This window comes from Xiphophorus hellerii, chromosome 3, assembly GCF_003331165.1.
Source record: "Xiphophorus hellerii strain 12219 chromosome 3, Xiphophorus_hellerii-4.1, whole genome shotgun sequence".
NCBI lineage: Eukaryota > Metazoa > Chordata > Actinopteri > Cyprinodontiformes > Poeciliidae > Xiphophorus > Xiphophorus hellerii.
Genome location: NC_045674.1, coordinates 12,171,023 through 12,197,428, shown reverse-complemented (window position 1 = coordinate 12,197,428; position 26,406 = coordinate 12,171,023). Strand labels below are relative to the sequence as shown.

The following is a 26,406-nucleotide window of genomic DNA, read 5'->3' as shown; positions in this document are numbered from 1 at the left end:
GCTTCATTCACAAACATAATCTGCAGGGGAACCACATACTAGTATTTATCATTGTTTATTGAGGCGCACGAATGCTCCCATCTTGGCAAAAATCTCTACTTGGAGTGACTGACTGCGTCTCTTTCAGTCCCATGGCTTGGCTGCTGCGCGGTTGGGCGCGTAGGGAGTGTGGAGTCAGGGAGGAAGAGGAGAGGAAGATGAGGGGGAGAGGGGGGGATGAAGCAGTGGCGCCGTCTGTGTTTTATCTGCGCTCATGTGGAAGAAAAGGGACGCATGTTGGGAGCATCCAGACCGGCCTCAGTATATAAGTGCTGCTGTCAGAGGACTCTGAGCGCAGTCCAGCCTGGTCTGATTTCTAGACATGCAACAGCTTCCTCTTTCTGTCTCGTTTGTGGACGAATAAAAATCAAAATAGTTCAGCAAAGTGTTGTAATAGTAGATCTCCATAGCTTGTGAAGATGGCCTGAGGTATAAGCAAACTTTGAACCTGCATAGTTGCACAAATGCACAAGTTTTATGCAGTTGCATAAAACTTAAATTATACTATCAAAAGTTTTATTTAATTAAGTAATTTATTTTAAAAGTGAAACTAAAGTTACAAAACCTGACTACACAGTGTGTTGTATTAATTTCGATAATTTTGGTTTACAGAAAATGGCGCATCTCCACAAGGAGAGTACTCCACAAAAAAAAAAAGGAAAAAAAAGCTAAATGTTCACAGAGCGCTGTATCCTAGCATGTTCATGGATAGTTAAGTAGAAGGAAAAAGGCGTTGTAGAAAAAGATGGACAATTAATTTGTGATTGCCAATAGTTGTACGTTGTAACCATCTAAACAGCAACAAAAGCCGGAAATATATTTCTGTGTGTCATCAATCTCGAACTTGACTTTTTGAAAACTCTTTAATGATTTTCTCAAGACGCATGTTGCCTTAGTGCACTGAATTAAATTAGCTACTAAAGGGCCAGTTAAAAATTTTGGAAGTGAGGTTCTGCTAAAAAACTATTATTTTACCTTTAATGTGCTATTCCACATTTTCATTAAGTATAATGTAGGGGACCACATATGTGTTGTGATGTGCATCCTTGCTGCATGTAGTAATCCAGTGTTATTTGTAATTGTTTTATGTTTTTATTGTTTAAATGAACAATTCTTTCCATTTCATGCATTCAAGCACTAAATTACATTTTTCACAAATAGCGGTGTTACAGTACATATAGTAAATATAAATTATATATTAAATAGATGCAACTTTTAGGATATTTTTATGCATGGCAGCCATCTTGGATGCTGAATGTGGGGCTTCTCGGCAACTTCCAGCTTCACCAGTTACAATTCTGGTTTCAGGGGGACGTTCTTGTTTTGTTTTGTACGGGGAACCCAAAAGTTAAAATTTCCCCTTTGTAGAGACGATGCCCAATAAATCCAGACTACTAGGACCCAGAGGCTGAAGAGGAACTTTTTTTTCTCAGCTAATGTGGGGAAAAAAGTAACGAACTATCTCTTTAACGGCACAACCAAAACAAGCCGTCCCAAATTCCTAGTATCGCTTTTAGAAATCTGTTTTGAATCATTTGATTTTGGAGACAGCCAGTTTCACCTCTCACTGCAGCCAAGACAAAGGGCAAGTGATGGAGATAAATAGAGAAAAACAGCGTGCAGGGACGAGAATGACCTGTTACCTGCCATTTCTCCAGAGACGTATACAAAGAGGAGAAGGGACAGATGTTGGAAGGAGGGTGAGGCAAAGGGGCCCGCGGGGAGGAGTTTTTGCGCTCCAAGTGTTGAAAAATGGCAAATGTCAGAATGAGATACAAAAAAAAAAAATGTGGAAGGAGAGAAAGAGAGAAAGGGGAGAATCACGTGAAAGTGAGTCAGATGACAGAGTGAAAAACGAGGAAGGTGAGGAAAACTCAGTTTGAGCTGGAGAGGTGAGGATAAACCACAGATGAGCCATTATGTTGCAGCGTCCCGGGCCGTGGCCTTGCATCTGAATAAGCAGACAAACGGATGGGAAGTTTGCGCAGGCAGCTGAGCTACTTGAATGAGGGGGATGACAGTGATTCACAATGCTATGCTGATTTTATTCTGTTTAGATAAAGCAGAACGGCGCAATGTCCTTCTTGAAAAATGCAGGGTTTGTTGCTGCAAGGGTGCTGGGTCGATTCACAAACCCCGGAGTGAAACGAGACTGGGAACACGAGGAAACAAGATGGAAGCGAGGATGTTCGGCAACAAATTAATACTGAAACCAACTAAACAGTAAATTAACCGACATTTTAAAGTTGTTTAACATCTGAGCTTTAATAGTTCATAGCTTTTGCTCTGTAAATGTATTTTTGCCACCAACTTTCTCATATCTTGTCATGTTACTACCACAGACTTTAATGTGTTTGGCCAAAAACAATTTGTAGAAAAGTGGAAGGAAAAAGGGATGTATGTGATTTTTACTAATAAAAATTACAAAAGTGTGTCAAAGATATGGATTCAGGCGCTTTTACTCTGATACCCCCTAAAGAAGTGAAACCTGCTGGCTTCAGAAGTCAACTTATTGGTAAACAGAGTCAAAATGTCTGTAATTTAATCTCAATAGGAATCCAGCCGTTCTGTGAAGGCTTCAAATGTGGAAAATTGATGCTTGCAGACACTCTGTGAGCTCTTTGCAAAGAGAAAGAGTTTAAAAAAAAACTTCCGTTCAAGCAGGTAGCAACAAACTCCAAAGCTGTTACTGCATTAAAAGGGGGTTTGACAAAGTGCTGATTCAAAATGGCTAAATACGAATGCAGGCCGCACATATTTGATTTTTATTCATACAACATAACTGTGCTTCACTTTCCTTCCACTGCAAAATGATGCTCTACTTTGTGTTTGTCTCCCACATAAACTCTCAGTGAAATACATTAAAGTTTGTGATTGTGACGTCACAAAGAGTGAAAAAGTTCGGATGGGAACACTTTTGCAAGGCCTGCAGATTTCCCGTGTAGTCGATGGGCTTTTGATTTGAGCTCTCGGTTAACTTGTCTCTTTGACTGGTGGCAGCTACTTGACTCCTTTGCGTCACAGCTTTGTGCGGGGTCAGAGGTCACAGCGGCAGTGTTAGACTCAGCCCCACCTGACCCTGCTCTGCCCCCCTGTGTGTTCATTCTCTTTTATGTTACAACAGGCCTCGAGCACTCATGCACAACCCCTGTGGGGGCTCTCACACACACACACCCCAACAGACACCCACACACACCGTCATGAAACAGACAAGCCATCACATACAGTAGCATAAAACAAGCGTGTTAGACCCTTTTCCACCTGGATGGCGAGCTGCTGTAACCCATCCAGGTTTTGTTCTATTTTTAATGGCACCGTGTCTGTGAAAGGTACAGGTCAGTGGCATCGCTGTGTGAACTACCTGTGTGTACGTAGTAAAGTGGTTTGTAGAGCCATCAGCATTAACCGGCGTATGAAAGTTTAATGGGACATAGAGGAGAAACCGGTGAGTTTCCCGTACAGTGCTGGGCTTGCTGGGATATGATATGATGGGGCCAAAAACTGCCTTTTTCCTCACACACTCATAGATTCAGTTCATCTTCGCTATGCACTCTCTGTCACACACCATTAGCCACTGTTTCCTACAAGACTGACTCTCTTTCACGCATGCAAGCGCTTACACTTACAAATGGGTTTCAAATTTCAGATTTAAAATGCTGTTTTTTTATTTTTTATATATATATTTCTTTATCTGCTTTTATCATTTAGTGACATTTAGAGACATTTTCGCTGTGCAGCTCTTCCATGGTTTTCATTCATATGACGAATTAAAAATGTGACCTGAATCCAGATCAGGATTTTCCTGAGGGATACAAATTTCTGTTTGTTTTTTTTTTTATTTGATTAGTTGTTTTTTTTTCCCTTAAAGCCATAAATGCTGATATGAAATCAACACATTTCCATTTACACTCATCACATTTTTGCTGTAGAAGTCTGAGCTCCACATTTCGTTATGCAGAAATTTGCCTCAGAGTCTTTTAATATTTTGAAATTCTTTTGAGCCATATTTCTCAAAGCCAAACTCTGGCTCCTTTGGGACCTTGCATCCAAACTCAGGTCATATTTCTACTCATATAAGATGATTTTGCCATAATTCAAGACAGGCAACAGTCAGGCTTTGACACACTGATACTGATTTCTGCTTGATTTGGGCTTTCTCTGTTTTTTGGGTTTTTTTAAGGGCAATAAATGCCCCCTTTTTGTAACAAGACTGAAAAAGTGCCCTTTTCAATGATTGGATCTCTTAGCTTAAATGCATTCCCCATTTTTCCACCAATCAGAGCTAATCAGTGAAAACTGATGAATTCCAATCTCTGGTTGGTTGATTGGTGCATCTCATTCTTCAACACTTCAACTCCTTCTTTTGCTCATGTTTTTTGTTCCTTCATTTATTTACTTGGAACATGATGTAATGTCATGCATGCATCTACTTTGTGTGTGTGTGTTTAATGAAGAGGGAATAAATGTGCACAAGCAAGAAGGCGTGTGCAAACTGGTGTGTGCAGGTATAGATTGGCTTGTGGAGGGGGAGCGTGCAAGTCGCAGTGTTAACATGATTGCAAATGACAAAATGTCAACCTGGGTTTGTTAGCAACATAATGGGGAATCAATAGACACGAGAAAGATGTCAATACTACATGCTTTATTGCATTAAGCTACCTCTCTCCTCTTCTGTGGCTCTCTCCCTCCCTCTCCTCTTCTTTTCCCATTTCTTTCCCACTCTCTGCTCTCTGTCACAACCCGAATCCCTCTCACTCCCTCCGCTCCGCTCCGCTCTCCCTGTGGTAGTAGAATTAGATTGCAGTTTATGAGGCAGCCGCGGAGTCCTGAATGTAGCACACTTATGTCAGGATGCTTCAGCAGCTAATGGGCTATCAGTTGGTCTATATTAGTTTGACAATGTGACAAGACCCAAAGAACGCTGGAGGCGGGGTGGTTTATGTTTAGCTGATGTGGAATGCCTTAGCCATGGAAGTCAGGATTGGATTTAATTTTAAAATCGGCGTATGGCAATACGAGCATGTAATCATACCCGCTCTAATTACAGCGACTTCATTCTCCTAAAATACTCACTGGGAGTTAAACCTGTTATGTGGTTCTGGATTAATCCACACAGATTCAGTCTGAGACTGTATGTAATGACACCATTAGTTAAGATGTCTTATTTGTACTTCTTAGTATTAATGCTCATTAGCAGCATTAGTAGTATTGAATTTCCCTTAAGAACCACAGGGATCAAGATGCATACATATAAGGGGCATCTTAATATGTATTTTTCTCATGTTACAACTACAAACAAAAATTTTGTGTGCTAAATCAATACAAAGTAATGCATTACTGTAAATGTAAAGAAAATGACCAGTCTTAAGTTATACATTTTCTTAAAAGGTTTTTGTGGCTCTTATTTGCAATATTCAGAAAGTAAATGGGCAGAGAAAGAAGAGAGTAAATGCAGCAAAAGTCCCAAAGTTTGGAATCAAACTCTGGATTGCTGCTACAAAGTTCAATATACGGGTCTCACTCTACCTCTACACAACACAGTGGTGGCAGTGTGATGATGTGGTAATGGCTTTTTCTGCCTGAACAGGAAAACTGGTAATAGTTGATGGGAAGATGATACAGATTAATCCTGGAAGAAAACCTGTCAGAGGCAGTGAAAGACTTGATAGGTGGAGGTTCTCCGTTCTACAGGACAACAACACTAAACATACAGCCAGAGCCACATCAGTTTAAAGGATATTCATGTTTCTGTATGGTCCAGTCAAAGTCCAGATTAGAAATCTGTGGTAAAGCTTTAAAACTGATGTTCACAAATTATCTTCAATCACTCTGACCAAGCTTGCCTAACTTTGCGGTAAAGAATATGTAAAAAAAAATCAGTCATTTGGTGTTTAAAGAGAGCAAAACGTAATCATATGAAGATTTGATTTGGCAGTGGAGAGAGACAAGCAACACATTTTCAGATTTTTACTTCACTAAAAAATAAATTGGAAATAACGCATCCTTGATCCCTCAACACATTATATACTACTTTGTGCTGGTCTATAAACTCCCAATTAAATCCATCGAATTTTGACGTTGTCACATGAAAAAGGGTGAAAAAGTTCAAGTGATGTGAAGACGCGAAGGGAAAGTGACCTTTACAGCCATGCTTTAAATGTCCATACCTCCACAATGACACTTTGAAGCGTACGCAGCTGGACGTCATTAAAAAAATATCACTCACCGACCTCGATGAGTTGCATCTACAGCCTGATTAGCTCTGAATTTGTTTACTGAATCGCTGCAGATGCATTTTGTGGTGTTGGTCGGTGTGTGTCCGGTGAAATAAAGCCCAACGTTAGCCCCAACCAGGAGCTGGATGAGCGGGCCACTTAATCACACCCCGAGACCTTAATCAGCTGCAGAACACACACATACACACCCCGATGGAAGAAGAGTGTGTGGTATGTGGTGAGGTGTGTGCAGTGCAGTTAATCAACACATCAGCAGGACTAAACACATACAAACCTCCTGACTCCATTCTAGATATTGATTTATACTCCTTTCTCTGGTTCTTGCTCCCATTCCTCCTCTCTCTCTCTTTCGCACCCTTTCTCTCGGAGCGTCTCTCTCCGGCTGCGTTTGGATGCTTGGTCAGAGGTAGAAGCTCTGTTATCAGGGATTGAGTGGACGTCTCAACAGGCTGCCAATCACAAACCTCAAACTATCAGGAAGTCACAGTATGAATCGCACCAGACTGTTTCTAACACTTTATTAACTTATTAAATATATTATTTCCACACAGTTTACTCCTAATGTCCTCCCTGGGACATTAGGAATATGAAATCTCAGTTTCATAATATAAAACTGAAATTATTCTGTAATAGAGCAGCTTGTATTGTGCTTTGTTGTCATTACTCTACAAGTGTTAGAAGACTGTGTGATATGTTGGGATGATTTTCTCTTAAAGGTAGATTAAACTACTCACTACTCGCGCTGAACACCAGTGATTTCATTTCAAAATGTATCATTTAGCCAAAATACACCTTTTCACTTTACTAGGCATGCTATTAAACAGAAATGCATTTTTCCAAAGGTTAGAACTAATGTACAGTTCTGCTCTGTGTAACGCCAGCATATGTTATATTTAATGATAGGAAATTAAAGGTCAAATATTTTAGTGTTCTGCAGACAATGTAAGTTTGTGGTTGTGAGTTGAATATATTGCACTAACATATACTGTATATATACTGTATAATATGATTTATGCCATGCTGTCTTGTTTTGTTTTTATTTAGTTTCTAAAAACTGTTTTAGTGATGTGACTCATGTGATGCGTGGATCACTGTAAGAATAGTGGCAGCATTGATGGAGCTAAATGTGGATATAAACTAAACTAAACTAACCTAAACTGAAGCTAAATCCATTTTCTCCTCCCTCTTTTTTCCATTGGATTGGAGTTGTGTGTACTACTCTCCTCCTCTTACTCATAAATAAGGGCTACATTTCATGCATATTTTTCATGCACATTGTGCAACATCTGCAGAGATGACTGATTTACAGACTACCAATTGTGTTTCCCCCGACCGTTGTCTTCTTTTGTTGTTGATTGCTACGGGCTGTCACCTCTGCCACCCGGCTCATGTGCCAGTACATTTAGATAATAAAAAAGACCAATAAAACCCAGGGGTTTGATTGGGTGTCTCCCTTTTAGTCCAGCGGAGCAGGAGGCCTAAATCAGAGCCCCTTCTCGCCCATTTCATTTAGCTGATAAGATTTATGGTAATGAAGACGTCCTATTAACCTCCGGGGTTCCATCGCATGTCCTTCAGAGTGCAGGCGGATGAGAGTGCTCAGCGTTCGGGGTTTTCAACCCGCCGGTGAATGTGTCTTCCAGAAGCTATGTCACATCACTGCAAATGCATACACATTCACACACATTCACAGGCAGCAGAGACCCCCACACACCCCACTCCCCTAAAAAAAAAGGAAAGCACTGCAGCCCTTTGAGAGAGCTGAATGCATGTTTAATCTCCGTTCTCTTCTTTTTCTTCTCAGCGTTTTCCCCGCTCCTGATCCCCTCTATCCTTCCTGCTCTCTGTCCTTCTCTCAGCAGGAGCATTCTGTTCTGAAATTAATCTGTTGTACTTCACCACCTCTTCTGCTTCTCATTCCCTCCCTTGTGGAGCTTCTCTCACTCCGGTCTTTCTTCAAAAAGTGCATAAACTTTTTTTTTTATTGCAGCTGCAAACACGTGACAGTCTTTGGCAATTATTTGATGGTTTTTAATCCATGTAACAGTCTTTGTTGCCTTGCAAAAATATTCACGTTCTTTAACATTTAAAATTGTGTAACTTTATCATCAAACTTCATCGGCAAACTTTAACTTCTAACAAAACTTCAATGTGTTTTATTAGAAGTTAATATGATGGACCAACACATATAGTGCATAGCTGGAATAAATCTGGAAGAAAACTGAACCGAACGTACTGAGCCTCTGTGAAAATTAAGTTTCAGGTTTTGCCTCTGTTGGAGTTGGGGTTCAGACTTTGACTGGGCCATTCTAACACATGAATATGGTTTCATCCCAGTGTAGCTCTGGATTGTGGGTCATTTTTCTGTTTGAAGCCGAACCTCTGGCCTAGCCTCAAGTCTTTTTCAACCTCTAAAGCCTGGTTGATTTCTATGCCGATTTTCGGCCCGATCTTCGTCTTCCTCCAGTCTAAAGGTCTCTCCGATTATCGTGATGGCTCTTAAGATAATCTTAGGAGATATTCCTGCTCTGTGTGATGTCTTAGGAGTGATCTGGTTTGCTCGGAAGGATGTCTGGACCGCTATGACCTCAAATCGGGGATATTGAACAAGTCGGATTGTCTTGGTCTGATATTTCGGAGTGTGAGTTGTTCCCAGTGGAAAAACGAGGATGCAGCCTCTTGAATGTGACCTGTAGCCAGTCAGAAAGTGAACTGACAGAAAGATGGAGGGGAATCCAAAACACATGATAATAATTAAACCCTCACCTATTAAAAAACTATAACTTCTTCAACTAACTCCTTTTATTTTTGAGTTATTGTTTCTCTTTTAAAAATAATCCACAAACTATCACCTTTGCTTCTTCCTCATCGGCCTTGTTTACGTACTCTGAGCTACCGTTTTGTATCGAGAGGTTTTGTGAGATTTTCTTTCCGGCAACTGAAATATTTGTGAGTGAAATCTGCTTGTGTCTATTATATGCATGATTTGTTTTCGTCGTGTGTGGAGCCTCTCCGATTTGGAAAATCAATGAAAAATATTAAAATCTTGCCGTTTTAAACAGGCAGAACAGTTTTTCTTCCAGGATTGCTTTGTGTTTACATAATGACTAGCTTCTCTGCCTCTTCTGAAGAAACGCATCCCCGTATCATGATGCTGCCACCACTGTGTTTTAAAGTGGTAGTAGTATTTTCAGGGTAATCAAAGCATCTTCTTGCATAGTTTGCAAACATAACTTTTCAGAATCTTCATTTCTGAATATTCTGGTTACTATTTATATAGTCAAGCCACATTTTTCTGATTTTTATTTGACCAACCCCTAACTTAAAATCTAGATGCTGTCTAAATAAAAATGTTACACTTTGCCCACCATCTTAATACGCTTGTGGTATTAACTGCTTGTCTGGAAATATTAGCAAGCGTAGAAAAGAGAGGAGGTATCTTAGGATGTTAGAGGGAGGCACAAACCCCTCCCTCCTCTGTACAAGGGTTGCACCCCTCTGTCCCTTTGTCTGCTTGTAAAAAAAAAGAAAAACAAGGGGGGATGAAGGAGGAGGCGCAGAGCGGGGGTACCGGGGGAGTGACTAAGTGACCCCTCTCTCCCCTCTCTTTTGACGTGTCCATGTTCTGTCCATTTTGTCCCTCTCCCTCCCTTTCATCCTGTTTCGTTCCCCCAGTTTTCAGCCTGGTTAAGTCGGCCTCGCGTGTCCTGGCCCTCTCTCCCTCGCGCTGTCCTCACATCTTCTTGGGAGTGGAGGGGGTGGGGGACCGCAGCCTTGTTGCCAAAGTGTCTCTAGGACACATTAAGGCCCATAAAAGCCTAGTCTGCCGTCGCACTCTTAACCACCAGTCAGAGGTAGTGTGCAAAAGTGACTTTAAATGAGTCTGTGATTACCTTGGAACATGGGCACACGCTGAAGTGGCCAAGAGAGTGTGAGACAAGGCCAAAGCATCGTGGAAAGAGACGGAAAGTGCATTTCTCTGCTTTGTTTCTTGAATCCCGTACGAAAGATTGAACAGGAATTAATATTGGTTTCCGCCGTAGGTAAGAGCTGAAAAGACCAGCTAAGTGGAAGAAGCAGTGATGGGCCTAAAATCTCCCTCCCCCACGTTGCAACCTGCTTGTCCCTTCCCTCCCCTTCACCCCGTCCTCCTAATTGGCCACATGCTGCCATGAGTGACAAGTGTAATCATCAGTCAAATTATGATGCGAAGAGGAGGAGGAGGAAGGTGGAGGTGGGAGAGAGGAGCAACAGAAGGAGGTTGGGGGGCAGGAGGAGGCGATATGAGTGGGGGGTGAGTTTGAAAGGATGCGCTTTGATCAGAGGCAGAGAGGGGGCGAGTGGGTAAACTGACAGAGCAACATGGAAACCTGCTGTCCACACACCTGCTGCTTCAGAGATGGGCAGCATTAGTACCCTCAGGACCTCACAGTGGAACAAAACAGCTCAGGAAAAATCCACAGCAGCAGATAAGGAGAACACAGTTCATGCTAAATAGAGTTTAAATAGTAATTTATTAGTATTTACAAAATTCAGCCAGAGTTTGCACTTTTCAGTCTTTTGCACAGAGGTTTGGACATTTTTCTATGCGTTTCTATTGAGATATCTTGTCTGTTCTTAATATTTTGTGATTTCGTTTTTGTTTGTAACAGTTTTTATTATTTTAGCACAAATGACACTGTAAAATGTCACATTCCCATCTCAAAGTTTCCCAAAAATCCCAAAACCTCTCACATTAACTTTTGCCAACCCTACACCCCATCGTCCCCACTCACCACCAGATGCTTAATGATCCGAGTCATGACAATAGTTTTAACAAAAATGAACAAATAAGAGAAACTAAATAAGGAAAATAACCTTAAAAAATAAAGATAAAATCACATAAACCCCTGAAGTTGTATTCACCATTCAATCTGATGCCCTTTTATAGGAGCTTACATAAAAAAATAGCAGTTTTTGCCTCTACAATTAACACTTTGAACTTCCTGATTTCCAATATCCAATTTTGAACTGTTGAGATTTTAGCATTTGACTCAGTGCAACAAATGTTCAGAAAGTAACAGAGTGTCTTCAGTCAGAGGCTTCTTCAAATTCACTTTAATACTGACTGCTACATCCTTTCTGCTAACGGCCATCACTATTTATAATAGCTCTGAAGAATTTGAATGAATGCGTTACAACAACATTTAATTTCCTTTTGGGAGAACTGATGTATTTCTGAGTTTGAATTTGAACCAATGTTTCGTTGAAAGATCACGTGGTGGACGCCACATCTTAACCACTAATTGCTTTTCGCAGTTAGACCAGCCAGCCCTAATTTGTGTGTGTTTGCTACCACTGAAAAGCTGGAGTCATCTTTTTACTCATGTAAAACTCTGAGACAAATGTAACAACTTGACAATAAACCAGATTTTGATTTTGAAACTCCAACTTGTGGCACCAGCTCGGTCTTTGTTTTCCTGCTCCGCTACGTCAGGCCATGTTGATGTTACATTTTTGCTTTAGCTAGTCACAGAGAGCAGATGTTGGCTTTCCAGCCGGCTAACGAGGTTTAGAGTAATTAGAAGTGCTGATGAGGCGCTTTGATTCTCCGGCTGTGGCGGCCTTCTCATTAGCGGCTAGCTGTGGCTAGCGCTGCAGCAGTCACATCCTATTAGGCGGCTCAATGTACTCTGTGAATTAAGAGCAAGAGATTAAGAGGAGATGAAAACGGTCTGTGTATACACACACAAATACACACGCACACACGGAGACAGATGACTCAGAGTGTTTTGAAAAGATCAGCAAAGTTCACATCTGCTCACTCCTGTAATAAGATTGGAACCAAAAGCAAAACTCACAAACTGTTCAGCTTTCCAACCTCAGAATAACAGAGGAAGGAAGCGACTTGTGACCCCAACTACAAGTTGAGCCTGCAAACTTTACTACTCAATTAAATTGGAACACAAGCTGCAAATACGTTGTCACATTTGCATTATTTTCTCAGTTTTTCTCACTTAAACAAGTATACTGCCAAGTAACCAAATAGCAGAGGTGTAAATAAATCCTGAAATAATTCTCACTGAAATAAATAATTCTGTCTTATGGATTCATATGCTTTATTGCATTTTGAAATCAGTTTCATTGCTTAGTCATATCACAACACTGTCAAGCTAGTTAAGTTATAGTTGTTGTTTTGGCATTTCTATTGGCCTTGTTTGTAGTTCTAGTAAATTTCTAATTAGAGTAAAAAATACTTCTTTAGTTTAAACGTCTTTTAGCCATAGATGAAATAGCTACAGCTAAGTCATCATCACTACATATAGTTAAGCCAAGCAGTATTCATACCGAAAAGTAATTCTCAAAAGATATAAAACAATGTATAGAAACTATATCTTGTGAGAAAATTGCTTATCTGTTTATTTTCATTTTATTAAAAAAAAGATGTTAAAAATTATTTGTACCTTTCTCAATAATGACCGGCTAATTTTGTCCATAATCTTTTTATTTTAACATTAATATCAGTGTTATCACTCCTACTGATGGGACATGTTTGTGTGTTTTTTATGAGAACAGCAAAGATTTTGTAGATGCATATTTACGTTTTCAAAAATGGTGTAAATGTTTTATAATTATAATTTGACAAATATTACACTATTTATGCTTTAATGCCAGCAACACACCAGCAGGTCAACATTAGACAAATATATTATAATATAATATTCAGAGGAATAAGCTCCTGATTCTTGGGAACTCTGGCTAAGCAAGAGGTTGTCCTAAAGCAGAGTTTTACTTATGTTTTATAAAAGATTTTACCCTTTTCTCTGAGTCATCAACATCTTCAGCTTATAATTAAAGTTTAATGAAAACAGAATCTGGACAAAGTAATACCAGTGTAGAATAACTGACATAAAATTACTAAATTTTTGTGTTTCCTAGCATGAAAATTAAAGATTAGGAATGGGCAAAATGGGCTTCTAAGTCATATTCTCCACATATCCAGTTCACATGTATAGAAAAAAATCCTCTTTGATAAGCATTCTCTTTAATATGACCAGTTTTTCTTCACCAAAGCCGCTGTTTGCGTTTTTAAAATTTTGTTTCTGAAAATAATCTGGGCTAACATTGGCAGGACTTCTGATTAATGTGCTTGTTTTTCATACAAAACAGACGTACTGCAAAACAGTCTTACTTCTTCTTAGATTTTGAAACTGTTTCCATCAAATTACAGAAAACAAAAAGACAACCTTGAAAACGCATTTCCCCCCCAGTCGTCACTGCTCGTCATCAGCGCTTTCCTCTCCATGGTTCCCTTCCTCTCCTTCTGTCTCTTGTCGTCTTTTGTGTGATGGAGTGATTATTGAGGACGTGGCTCCTGTGTTTAACACTGGTTGATGAAGTCTGCCTTTGTCTGTCTGCGCTAACCTGTCGCAACCGGGACATCGCTTATAGCAAAATCAATACACAGAGTAGAAGAGAGAGGCCAGGCGAGGGAGATATGGAGGAAAAAGAAAAGGTTGGAGATGATGGGTGGGAAGACGGGGCTTTTTTTAGTGTGTGTGTGTGTGGGTGTGTGTGTGTGTGTGTTGGAGGTAGATAAATGCTGCTATCAGATGGACAACTGTAAGCAGATTTAAAACTGGAAAAGGGCAAAGTGAGGAGAGCAGCGCATTTATATGTATATGTTTGTGGAGCCTGTCGATGGCCTTGACCCAGGTGACGGTTTGCATCACTTGTGGTGTGAATGCCGGCGGTTGTTTGAGTTGGAGCCCCTATCTGTTTTCATCGTCTTCCGATCCCCAGAGCTGAAAGTGGTGTGAAGAGGAAAAGGGGGACCAATGAGAAAGGGATGGGACAAGGAAAAGGAAAAACAGAGGTGTGTGGGGGCGTGCGTGTGTGTGTGTGTGTGTTTTTTTTTGTATTAAGGGTAGAGGATCCAGGGGGGTGCTGGCTGTTGTGTGAGAGAGGCACAGCTGGGAAATGAGAAATGCAACCCCCCTCTCCATACCACTACCTTATACTCACATATCCAGCGCACACACACACGTGGACACACGATCCCCATCTCTTTATCCTCCCCTCAGGAAAGACGGTTTGGAGGTGCTGGTGGTGAAGGAGGAGGAGGAGAGGTGGAGGAAGGAGAAGGGAGAGGCATGGAGAAGGGGACAGATAGGGGCATTAAAATTCATGGCTCTTTTTTTTATTTTCCCTGCTGAAAATCAATAGTGTTTACTATGAATGAGTGGAACAGTGGACAACAGTGGTGCCGGGGGGACACGGAGAGAGAGAGAGAGACGGAAAGAGGGGAGGAGGAGGAGAAGAAGGAGGAGGAGGAGGGGTGACTTTATTGCGATAGGCAGAAGCACCAGAGGCCAAGGTTAAAGACTATCCGGGGCAGAGAGACAGAAAGAGATAGCAGTGCAAAGTAAATTCACTTGTCTTCTAAATCAGACATACTGCCCCCGTGAATGCATATTTATCGTCCACTGACATAACAATGTAATGCAAACCACAGTTTTTCATGCTGAGGCAACATCAATTGTTCCACCTCCTGTGCTTTTTTCATTCTTTTTTTTTTTTACTTTATCTTCCCATTCCTCATTTCCCGCTCCAGCTAACTCTGAGTCTGTGTGTTAATTGGCAGCACACAAACATCACTGACATGGTTTCTAGCAGACAAACACCAAACTCCCCCTCCAAAAAAAAAAAAAAAAAGTGAAAGAAACCCCCACACACACTGAAGCTGGCTCACACTGAGTTGTTCAGCAGCCTTGACCCTGTTTCTTGCAGCCGAAAGCCTGGAAGTTCAGGATGGCTTACCAGTGTTTTGATTAAGCACTGTCTGTGTGTTTCACACCGCTTGATCAAAGTACGGGTTTTTTTATCTGTTTTTAAACCAGCTATGTCTCCAACTTGCTTCAGAGCAAGCTAACGCTTTCAAAGCAGCTTCTGCAAGCAAAGTTTTGCCAGAAACTATACCATTAGACCAAACATAACACACGTCTATAGGACATAAAGTATTTTCATGTTGAATTACTTTTTAACAGAGTCTATTTTTTTTTTCAATCTTGTCTCAACGTATCGGCTCGGCCGTCTTGTGCATACCTGCGCACACGCCGGGGGCCTCGTGCCTTCTCGCGCGTGTCGGAGTGTGTGAGTGAGCTGTGCAGAGGATGATATATATGCAGTCAGCTCATGCATTATGGAGAGTGCAGGTGAGCTCGTCTAAATGTGAACTGCTGGTATGTGGAAGGTTCAGGGCCAATCTCACCAAAGCCTTTTTGTATTAGCATAGCATCTCCATTTCAAATCGACCCCAGTCAAAAAGCAGCTGCATCTTTTATTCAGCAAAAGATATTGATCACACTTTTCGCATGCATATCTAATATGCGTTGTATGCTAAGTTTAAACCTCTAGCATGTGTGAGAGGTGTGTCCTGCTAGAACACTTTGCATGAATTGGTATGATGCAAAGCATATGTTTTTTTGTGCCAAAATACTGATTTGTAGGATTATGCTTATTAAAAATCTTTTGGGCTTCATTTTTGCCTATCAATACAGGTTATTCTTAAAATATATATCATAAGACAATATTAAAACAGGACTCAAAAATGTTTTCCTTGCCTTCCCTTCCTCACAGTTAATAATTATTTATATTAGAAGCTACACCATAAACACCATAATGCTGAATAAGAGAGGAATCACTGTAAATAACTACAGTATGATTACATATTATTATTTAACCTGTCAGTAGACTCTGACTTTAATAATTAGCATGGTTAAGGCAGCTAAAACCAAAGTCTCTGTGTGGTTTCTATAGAGAATGTTGTTTCTTTCTTGTACCATAGGTTGAGCAACATTTCAAATTCAGTCATATTCCATAACAGATGATGGTTAAAACCTCAAAAACATCAAACAGAGCAACATTACGTACTTTGTTAAGGCTTCCTGTTATGTGTGGAGGAGTTAGCTCTTTCTTTCTGTCAGCCTGAGAGGACTGCAGGCTGCAGTCTCAACATGATGGGACCCAACAGTATATGGAGACCTGCCATGTTTCACAAGTTTTTTTTAGCACTTTCCTAAATCTCTGTGCTCCCTCTGATCTCATTCTGAAAATCCTTCTGATCTTGAAAATCATTCGCTGCGTTCTCTGATCCCCCAAAATTTGTTTTTTTTGAGTTTTGAAGCAGCATTTCACCAGTCAGTGTTCATCAAGCTGAATATCATCTGATTCAGCCTTTTTCTCTATGTTTCTGTTATGTTAATCTTTAAATTAAGGATGCATTCACACCAGTCTTGCTTATTTTGTGTTAATTGAACTCTAGGTTTTCTAAGTAGTCTGATTCGTTTGGGGAGTTTGAATGCACAATTGAACTTTGACAAGGACCAAAAAATCAAACTCTTGTTCCTCGGTTCAACCTCGGTTTGGTTGAACCTCGGAACAACCAAACCTCGGTTTTGGTTGTTCCTCGGTTGTGCATAGGTTCGAACATATGCGGTTCGAATGCGTATGTGAATACAAGGAGGACCAGAGACCGCTCCAAAAGCACGAAGCGAACTATAGCACAGGGCATTCTGGGAAAATACAACCAAAACAAAGCATGAATCTAGCGCTTGTTAGAGGAATGACTCATGGTCTTCTACCAAAGAAAAAAGAGAAATCCTACTACTACTAAAATCTGCAGATACTCCATTTTTGTTTACATTATTTGAAGAAGGAAGTTGAGATTATATCTTCTTCTGAGGTTTTTATGTCGTTTTGTTCAGTGGTTCTTGCTGCAGTGCCACTAGAGGTGAGGAGTGGAACAGGTTTTTCAAAAGGTTTGGATCCTTTGTCCAGTGTGAAAGTGAACTACACCAGCTGAAAAAGTAACAAATGTTGCAATTTTGGTTTCCCAATCGAACCAGAGTTACAGACTATCAGGTGTGAAAACACCCTGAGTCAGCATACTTGGGCTCAATGATTCAGGTCAGGTTGGAGTGGGTTTTGGATCACAATAGCTTTCTCATATGGGATCAATTGCATTTCCTAAATGCATCCCATATGGAAAAAAAAAACAGTTTGGTACCTTAAGTCTTATCTGGATCTTAGATATGAAGCAAACCAATTCAAATCAAGAAACACAGATAGAGCCCATACTGCAATTAGCACAGGGCCATCTTGTACCTTCTTGCCTTTTTTCTACCGATATATGAATGTTGGCTGGGTAGAAAGTTAAGAATGCTTTATTTACTAATTGTAGGAAAAGACAGACAGAGCTACAGTAACATGGAGAGCCTTCCAAGGTCAGAGTGGTTTGTGGCCACAGCCATGTTTGTTCATTACTGCAATGCCTGAAAAGATCAAGGAACGTGTTGTTTGCTAACTTTAGTTCCTAAGTGCACTCTCCTGGCTTTTTGCTTGTTGGTCAGAATGACCTCCAAAGCACCCGTATATACATTAACGGCCAACATTTCACTATGACAGCTTCTCTTTTTGCGTGTACATGTTTTTCCATCAATATTCCTCCATGTGTTAAAACAGAGACAATGGAGGCCGTCCCTGCCTCTCTGTCATGTGCCTGTTTTTTACCATCATGCCGCTCTAAATCTCCCCTTCCTAAATGACTGGAGTGGATGAGAGGTCACAGTATATGGGGGAGGAGGAGGACAATGCGGGCTGTGGCTGTGATAGAGCCTCTCCTCGTTGCCTTTTATGAGCAGAGGTGGTCCATTGGCTGAATCGGACTCAGGGAAGGTAAATGTTGGTATGTCGTGAATTTTTGCTGTTTATCAGCAAAACACATTGTTGAAATGGTTAAATTCAGTGCTGGATTAGCTGTCAGTCTTCCATGCTACCTGCTCCACCTTCCCCCCGCCCCCTCTACTCTGTTCCCTTCGCGACCGTTTCCAAGGTGCCCATTCCCAAGGGCTGGAGGAGGGGTGCAGTGATGTCATCCATGCATAACTCCACACCTGTAATTCATGGCCTACTCTCCCAACCTCTTTGTCACTGTCACTTATTTCTTTCTGTACTGCATCTTTTATACTCCCCCGCCCCTTTTTTTCTTGAATATTCTGTTGTAGGCATGCTCCAGTGTTTTTTATCCAAACGTGCAGTGGCACCATCAACTATAAAATTTCACCTTTGATTCAGGAATAACTCAGTTTTATTCCAGGGCTTTGTGAAACCGTGACACTTATCTTTTCACTAGCCATTAAGAGACGGACAGTTGAGGCGCCCTCTGTCCATAGTGTGCATAACTCTCTACATCTGCTCCATGTTTAAAAGGTCATTTGTCTAACCTGACATTTTCTGCCCTTACCAAAGGTTTCCTCAATATCCAGCTCCGGCTCGCTCAATCAGAGTTTATGTTTTCCCATCTATTTATATGCGTTTGTATAAACCTTTTCTGACAATATGTTGCTCTTTTGGTGTCAGAAAATATCAAATGAGTGGGCGGCTGATTTCTATCATCTTGTAATGTTCCATAAACTAAGAAATGACAGATGTTATCCTGTGTGTATGTGTGTGGTCTTGTTTTTGCTACAGTGTAAGGACCATTTTCCTACCTATTCCCTGGTCCCACTAGTCCTTATGGGGCCAGAAGCCTGGGTCCCATAAGAAGAAGTGCTGTTTCTAGGTTAGGTGTGAATTGAGTTTAGGTTAGGATTAGGGTCAGGCATGTACTGGTAATGGCTAGGTCTAGCATTTGTCATCTTATGGGGCTCATCGGTCCAACAAATGCAACATTCTGATGACCAACTGCGAAGTGTGATTTTAATACCTGTGATACGTGCTTTAAAATAAATTGTACTTACTTACAAAGCCCAGGCCTCATACGAATGTGTTGTTTTTTGGTTAGGTTTAGGTCTACGGTGCGAATTCAGTTCAGGTTAGGGTTTAGAAATGAATGAAAAATGAATAGAAATCTTTGCAAAGTTATTGCAACCATAAAAAGACACACCCTGTGTGGGCATGAGTGTATGTATGTGTGGTACAGCTAGATTCACCGATACCAGTTTGAGTTTTGAGTTTTAGACGTCTGCAAATAGAAAGCTGGGAGAAAAGGAAGGCATTGTAGAAAATATGTGGCAGTAGGAGCTTTTTTATATATAATGAACTCAGCACAGGTTGTCACTCTCTTGTTTTTGCCTCGTGTGCCTTTTGTTCCTCCCCTTCTCCACCATTTTGGGTGTTGTCAAGGACAAAAAGAGAGGTCCCACTGAAAGGCCCCCTACCTGAGCAACTCACTGCCTCCCACCTGACATTCTTCTAAATCTCTATCACATCTTGGTTTTCATTTCTTTTTGCTTTTTTTCCCCAGTTTATTTTTTACTCAAACCTCAGTATTTTGTAGGAACAAATGTTTTGTCAGCAGCTAAACGGACTAGTTTTAATATAAAATCATAATGTCTTTTTGAAACCTGTTGAACTTAATGTTAATGTTTACATTAATATTAATATCCTAGGCATTATAAGTTGTTAACTGAGCACTGCTCTCACTAGTGATGGAAAGTTCAACACATTTTAGAGCTGAACCGGCTTCTTCAGCTCACAGTCTTACTTTATTCTTATCTGCAACTTCATGTATTATCTTAACTTAGCAAATATGCATATTTTGTATGATAATAAGTCCTTTTGCATTTAGTATTTTATTTGAAGTCTTTTGCTGGCCTAATTTTATGTATTTATTTTGTGGCAAAAGCAGGCATTAATACTTTCATGAATTCTTTATTCAAATTTTTAACTTTTATTTGTCACAAAAAACAGATGAGCAAAACATTGCAAACAGCTCTGCAGAGCAGAAACTTTAGCTTTTTTTTACCCCTCCAGGGGGTCTTTTGTGGGCTCTAGTGTCCCTTATATGACAGTGGGCTGACAGGAAACGGGGAAGGAGAGGGGGGAAGACATGCGGCAAATATCATCGGGTCCGGGAGTCGAACCCGCGACGGCCGCGTCGAGGACTCAAGGCCTCCAAATATGGGTCGCGCTAACCACTACGCCGCCACGGCACGCCCAAAACTTTAGGTATTTTATGCAGAAAAGAAATTACGTTAACCCTCAAAGGTAAGCGTTTGACTTGTTGCGTGTGTTTATGCACACAGGAAATTTTTAAACTTCTATGCACACAGATCTGTGTCTGTGGAAGGACATCATTGGTTATGTGTGCCTCTCATTTCACTTTTTATTTGTCACTGTAAATGTGTAGCTGAAACTACAGCATAGATGTTTGAATTAAAGTGAGGTTTCTCTTTAATTTGATTCAAATGTCACTGATTTCATTTTAATGGTTTTAAATGAAAAAAGAAACATCTGTCTGGTTCTTTGAAAATTCACATAATTAAAAAGGCATCGTAAAATAGACAAATTTTCAAAAGGTTCACTCACTTCACTATTATGATGGTATTGTGTGTCAGAGCTCTTTGAATCACTATAATTAATTTCAGAGAGCTGGGTTGATTAGTTTGTCTGGTGAGCTTAACTAAAGGAAATCTACTTAAGAAGGATGTTCCACATTATTAAGCAGGCCACAGGTTTCAAGCAATATGGGAAAGAGAAAGGATCTCTGCTGATGAAAATCATCAGATAGTGTAGTGCCCTATGACAAGGTATGAAAACATTAGATATTTAACGAAAACTGAAGCGTTATCATACAGTGAATAGATTTGTGGCTGATTCAGAACAAAGATGGGTTTGTACAGATAAAGGCATAATGAGGAAGGTTTCTGTTAGATAAATTCATTGGACTAAGAGAGCTGCTGTTAAAATGTCCTTACAAGCAGCAAACAGTTATTTGAAGCTGCTGGTGCCTCTGGAACCTCAAAGTGGAGGATCCTCCAGAGGCTTACGGTGCATGAACCTACTATTGGGCCCCTAACCAGAGCAAAAAGAAGAGCAGTACCTTCAGCAGCAAAATCATCTTTGTGCATGACAATGCAACATCTCATGCTGCAAGGAATACCACGGTGTTATTGGCTACTATGGGCATGAAAGGGGATAAACTCATTGTGTGGTCACCATCCTCCTCTGACCTCAACCCTACTGAGAACCTTTGGAGTTTCGTCAAGCAGAAGATCTGAGGGTGGAATGCAGTTCATATCAAAACAGCAGCTCTGGGAAGATATTCTGACATCCTGTAAAGAAATTCAAGCAGAAACTCCACAAACTCACAAGTTCAATGGATGCAAGAATTGTGCAGGTGACATCAAAAAACGGGTTCTATGTTAACATGTAATTCGGTCTGTTAAGATGTTTTTGATTGAAACAGCTTTGATTTTAGTCCATGTGACCACTTAATGCTGCACATTCATAGAATGACCGTTTGCAGTTCTTCATAATCCATAAAATGTTTAGAAAATCTGCTGTGCATAATAATTTGGAACAGTGCAATTTGAGTTTTTTATTTTTGAAAAAAATACTGTTCTCATGGGGAGCTTTGTTCAGTAAAATTTTATTTATACTGTAATAGTTCATGACTTAAAAATTATATACAGTATATGTCATTTGCATTGACCATTTAGGAAAATCTGAGAAAATATCACTTGCATGATAATTTGGAACATGGTGTATACTTTTCTTATCATGATTAGGGAAATTAGAATTCATCAGTAAAAACTGAGGAAACTTTTTTCCCCCTCGTTTTGATTTATAGGGACCAAATCATTGTGAGCCAAGTTTATTTATACTCAGTGGTCAAGTTTAAGTTGCTCTTGGTGTATTTCTTGTCTTTTCTAGGCTCGTCCTCCTGCTCCTCCCTTTCCTCTGTGCAGCCATGTGTTGTGGTGATGGGAGGGCACTGGATGACTTGTTGAATGAACTCTGTGGTTGTACTAACAAATCAATGATAAAGAGGAATGACATCAACAGCACAATGCACCTCTTAATGTTTTTATTGATGCTCCTTTCCCCACTCCCTGACCCCAGACTCCCTTCTTAACTTTTGTGCCACCTCATGTCTTTGCCTTTTGCTTTGCCCAGCAAACAATCTATTTCTTCATATTTTTCATTATACGTATTCTTTATCTGTGTCATTTGTTTCTCTCTGTTGGTCTGTCTATCCTCTAACTACCTCCCTCTCCCTCCCTTCCTCTCTGACTCTCCCTCTCTATTGATCCAGTCATAGTTTTCTCAGTCTTCACAGTACTGGGCCGCTCTAATCAATACAGATAATTGTCTGCTCTCTCTCTCGATGCCAAACATAGTCTCCCCTTCTCCCCTCTCTCCCTTTTTATCAATGAACCCCCGGTCTTCCCTCACCCCGCCTCACCCACCAGGCCCTCCCCACCCCCCTCCCAGACGGGGATTCCCCCTCCCATAATGACGAAAGATAACCTGCTTTCTTTACCGATTTTCTCCCCCACACACACATCCCTTCCTCACCCACTGCCTCCCTTTCCTCCCTTGTTCATCGATTACCGTGAGAGTCGGGGCCCGGCCTGCCCGCCCTGCAGATGTAAACACACACGGCGCTCGTGTTGTGGTTTAGTTGCCCTTCAACTCTTCCACGTGTGTGGGCCCTTTGGTTAATCGGACGATTGTTTTGTTTTTTTCTTGCTCACCCTCATTGTGAGCAATTATCAAATACACATGGCTCACATTAAGATTTATATTTTTGTTCATTAGAGGATCTTCTGTTTTATCTTTTTGACCCTATCAGACATTTACGAAACTACAATATTAAAGCCACCAACCAAAAGTTGCGCAGGCAGAACAACTTGGACATTTGACCTGCAGAGGCGGGCAGCTGTCAGGGACTGCAGTCATGAATGTGGTCATGGTCCTTTTATATGTTCATATGGGCAGAATATGTCAACATAACAACAACATGAATGTCGGGGCCTCTTGATTTCCTGCAGAACATTTCATTAAACAACACGTACAGTGTTTCCATTAAGAGCAACAACAACTTGACCTGCTGAGGGGTGTCACTGTCACTTATTGCTGTCACAAAAATGGTCTGGATATTTTCCATTGGCGGCATGTTGAAAGTAAAGGACAGTTTATTTTTCTGACAATTTTTACAGAAGAAAATCACAAAATGCTCCTTTACAGAGTCGAGGAATGAGAATTAAAACGTGGTGTGGCCATTTTTTAACATTTTTGTAAATCATAAGCATTTTTCTTTAAACTGTTAGAATATGCTTAATCTGGATTGTAACTAAAATATTGAACTAATTATCACATTTGAAAATATTGTGATTGCTAACTTTTAAATGCTCCAATTAATTTAAGAAAGTAAGAACTGGTTGGCTTGATGGATATAATTTTTGTTTGTCTGGCGTGATGAAGTGAAGTTTCTTAAAATTATTTTTTAACCACTTTTCGAACGTGACAAATCAGATTAAGTTATCTTTTGTTTACATCTATGTTGTAAGACAATCTTGGTTATTAATTTTTATATTTATTTTCTTAATTATTATTTTGTCTATATTTCTGCAACAAATAACACATCTGTCAAAGAATCAAGTTGGAAGTGTGTTGAAGAGACCTGTTCTGTGACAAAATATGTAAATAGAGACATAAAAAGAAATGTTTAATTGTATGGATAATTAGAAACTAATAAAAAAAACATTGAATTGTCAAGAGAACATAAAATTAAAAGTGGAAAAGTATGATTGCCTCAACTTTTACTGTCTGGCCTCTGAATGTAAATTATATTTCTTTTAGGACCTGAGGAGTCGAGTTGATTCTTCAAGTTTCCTGATGTACAAAGAAGTTTGACCATGCAAAGCCATGGAAGTTAAACTGGTCCAATAGTGATACTAACTTGATATTATCAGTATTTTGGACCCTTTATTCAAGGCCAATCAATCCTGTGAGCCCTCTATTGAGCCGTTTCTGGAAAGTAGTTGCTGTTCGAGTTCAAGTTGACCTGCTGAATTGGAAACGGGTGGGGGTGCTGTCAGAGACTGCCATCATGGAGGTGGTCTGCACTTTGTATGCTCTGCTATGTTTAGGTGGGCAGCATGTGTCAGTGTAACAGCCACATGAATGCCAGCTTCTCTTGTCTCCCAGCAGAACATTGCATTGTAACAAGACAATTTTCCTGCCTCACCTGTCAAGTGTGACCGCCATGTTCAGCCTGGCTAATCAGCACACATGAAACATTTTTGCCAAAGATTCTGTCTTTTAATATGAATCAAAATGTAAATTATTATTAAATTATTTTCTGGAACAGTCGGAATTTTGCTAAGAGTAAAAACAGGAAAAATGATTAAGAAAAAAATTGTTTTGCAGGAAAAAAGAGCAATAATCTTTTAATAATAATTATTATTAAACTATTAATTTAACACACTAACATGTATGAGGTAAAAGCAGTCAGTAAATTTGGTCCAGAATAGTGAAAACTGAAGGGAACGAGTGCATATCCACAGCAGTGCAGCATTCATTTTCTGTCTCTACATATGAAATCCTATGTGTTTAATAATGCATTTACCCATCCAGCCAACAAGGCAGGTTATGGGCCTGCAGGTTATTGTACTATTGGTGTGTGTGCGTGTGTGCGTGCGTGCCTGTGTGTGTTTCCATGTGAGTGTGTGCAGTGGCACACGTATGTGTCTATCTTTCTACAAATCAAACGCGTAGTATCCAGCCCAAGTCTCTGATGTATACTCTATCACTGAACTCAATCTGGAGCTGCGCTAAACCACACAGGCAATATCAATGACAATATATATTTATAGTGTATGTATCCACTGTTTACAGGAATTTGTCACATTGACTCACATCTGCTGCTGCTGATATCTGAGGCCCTGACATGTTTCTGGAGTAAGTGAGATGGAGTTGGCGAAGGCAGCGATTGTTTCAGTCATGATGGGGGCTGGGAATTACATGATCAGTGGTAATGTGGGGGAAAAAACAGACAACAGCAAGGAGGGAAACATTTGTTTTTGAATTGTACGAGCGTGCTGGAGTTTTATGAATATGTTCCACTGAGTTATCGCTGTGAGTGTGTATTTGTTTGCCAGTGGCTTGGCGGTCCAGCCCCAGGTTTACATGGGATCAGGCTAAGTGGGAGAGGGATGTTTGGATGGGAGACAGAGGGGATTCTCCTTGCCCGCTGGGAATTGAACCTACAACCCCTGACCTCCATCTAGCCCTGTGGTCATAAACTTGAACCCTGTAACCTTTGTGACACACAATCTGTTTCAGTCCCCGGCCTTGCTGCAGCGCTGCGCATCCTATCAACGGATAAATAGCCCCCTCATCCAGCCATGTTGAAGTCAAGTGTTTGATTAGCTGGCCTCGTCTTCAAATCTCTTCTTCAACACAAAAGAAGAAGAAGAGTGGGGCGAGGAGTGGCATTTTGCTGTTTCAGTTCTCCCCTTTCTTGTCACTTGTTTGTTGATATTTGCTATTTGTACGTCGGCGTGAGATGCGTTTCCTCCTTTTTGCGCTCATTGAAGTAGTTCAGCATGCTACAGAGCGTCATCCTCAGGGGCTTTTTCCTGTCACTCAGTGGGTACAGTCTCCCCTGCTGTCCCTCTAACGAGGACAGAAACAGGGAGCTTTATGCATGCTTGGGCCCGGTTCATTCTTCACCTGTCAACAAATTCCTTCTCACCATACACAAGTGGAAAAAAACAAAAAGAGTGGGGATACGGTTGGGAGGAGGACAGTTACTGTGAGAGGGGGAGAAAAGAAGGAGTACAGGAGCTGATTTATTCCTTTTTGCTCGTTTATTCCTCCCATTTCTTCCCCCTGTTTGTGTTTGTGGGCCCTCCTTATCAGATCCCAGCTTCATTCAAGGCCTCAGTCAGGGGGAGAAGCCAGACGCCTCCATCTCTCTCTCTCTTTTTTTCATCCAGTCTCTCTTTCTTGAGCTCTCCAACCTCGAATTTGAATTTCAGAGTGAGCCGGCGAGCGAGCAGAAGGTTTTGGAGTCGGGAGGAAAAGCGAGGAGGAGAGGGGCTGGGAGGAGAGGGGGAGCCTCGTCATTGAGAAAGGGCCCGCTCGGCGCGTCCCCCGGCCTCCCCCCTCACAGGGGCCCCGATCGATACAAACTCGGAGCAATAAAGCTTTCCCCCTGTCATCTCTGCAGAATACAAAGCAGAATAGAGGGAGGGAGAGAGGAGGAAAGGGAGGGAGAGAAAAGAGAGGGAGAGAGAGGTGAAAAGCTGTTCCGCTAGCCAGACCAATTTCCTTGCGCCCCCCTTCTCTAGTTTGCTTC

The 26,406-nt window shown here is 40.8% G+C and overlaps 1 protein-coding gene across 4 annotated transcripts in view; it reads left to right on the top strand.

The window, feature by feature from the left end:
- Positions 1-26,406, top strand: part of pou2f2b (POU class 2 homeobox 2b) — a 67,590-nt gene that overhangs the window by 2,896 nt on the left and 38,288 nt on the right. The window lies entirely within an intron of this gene.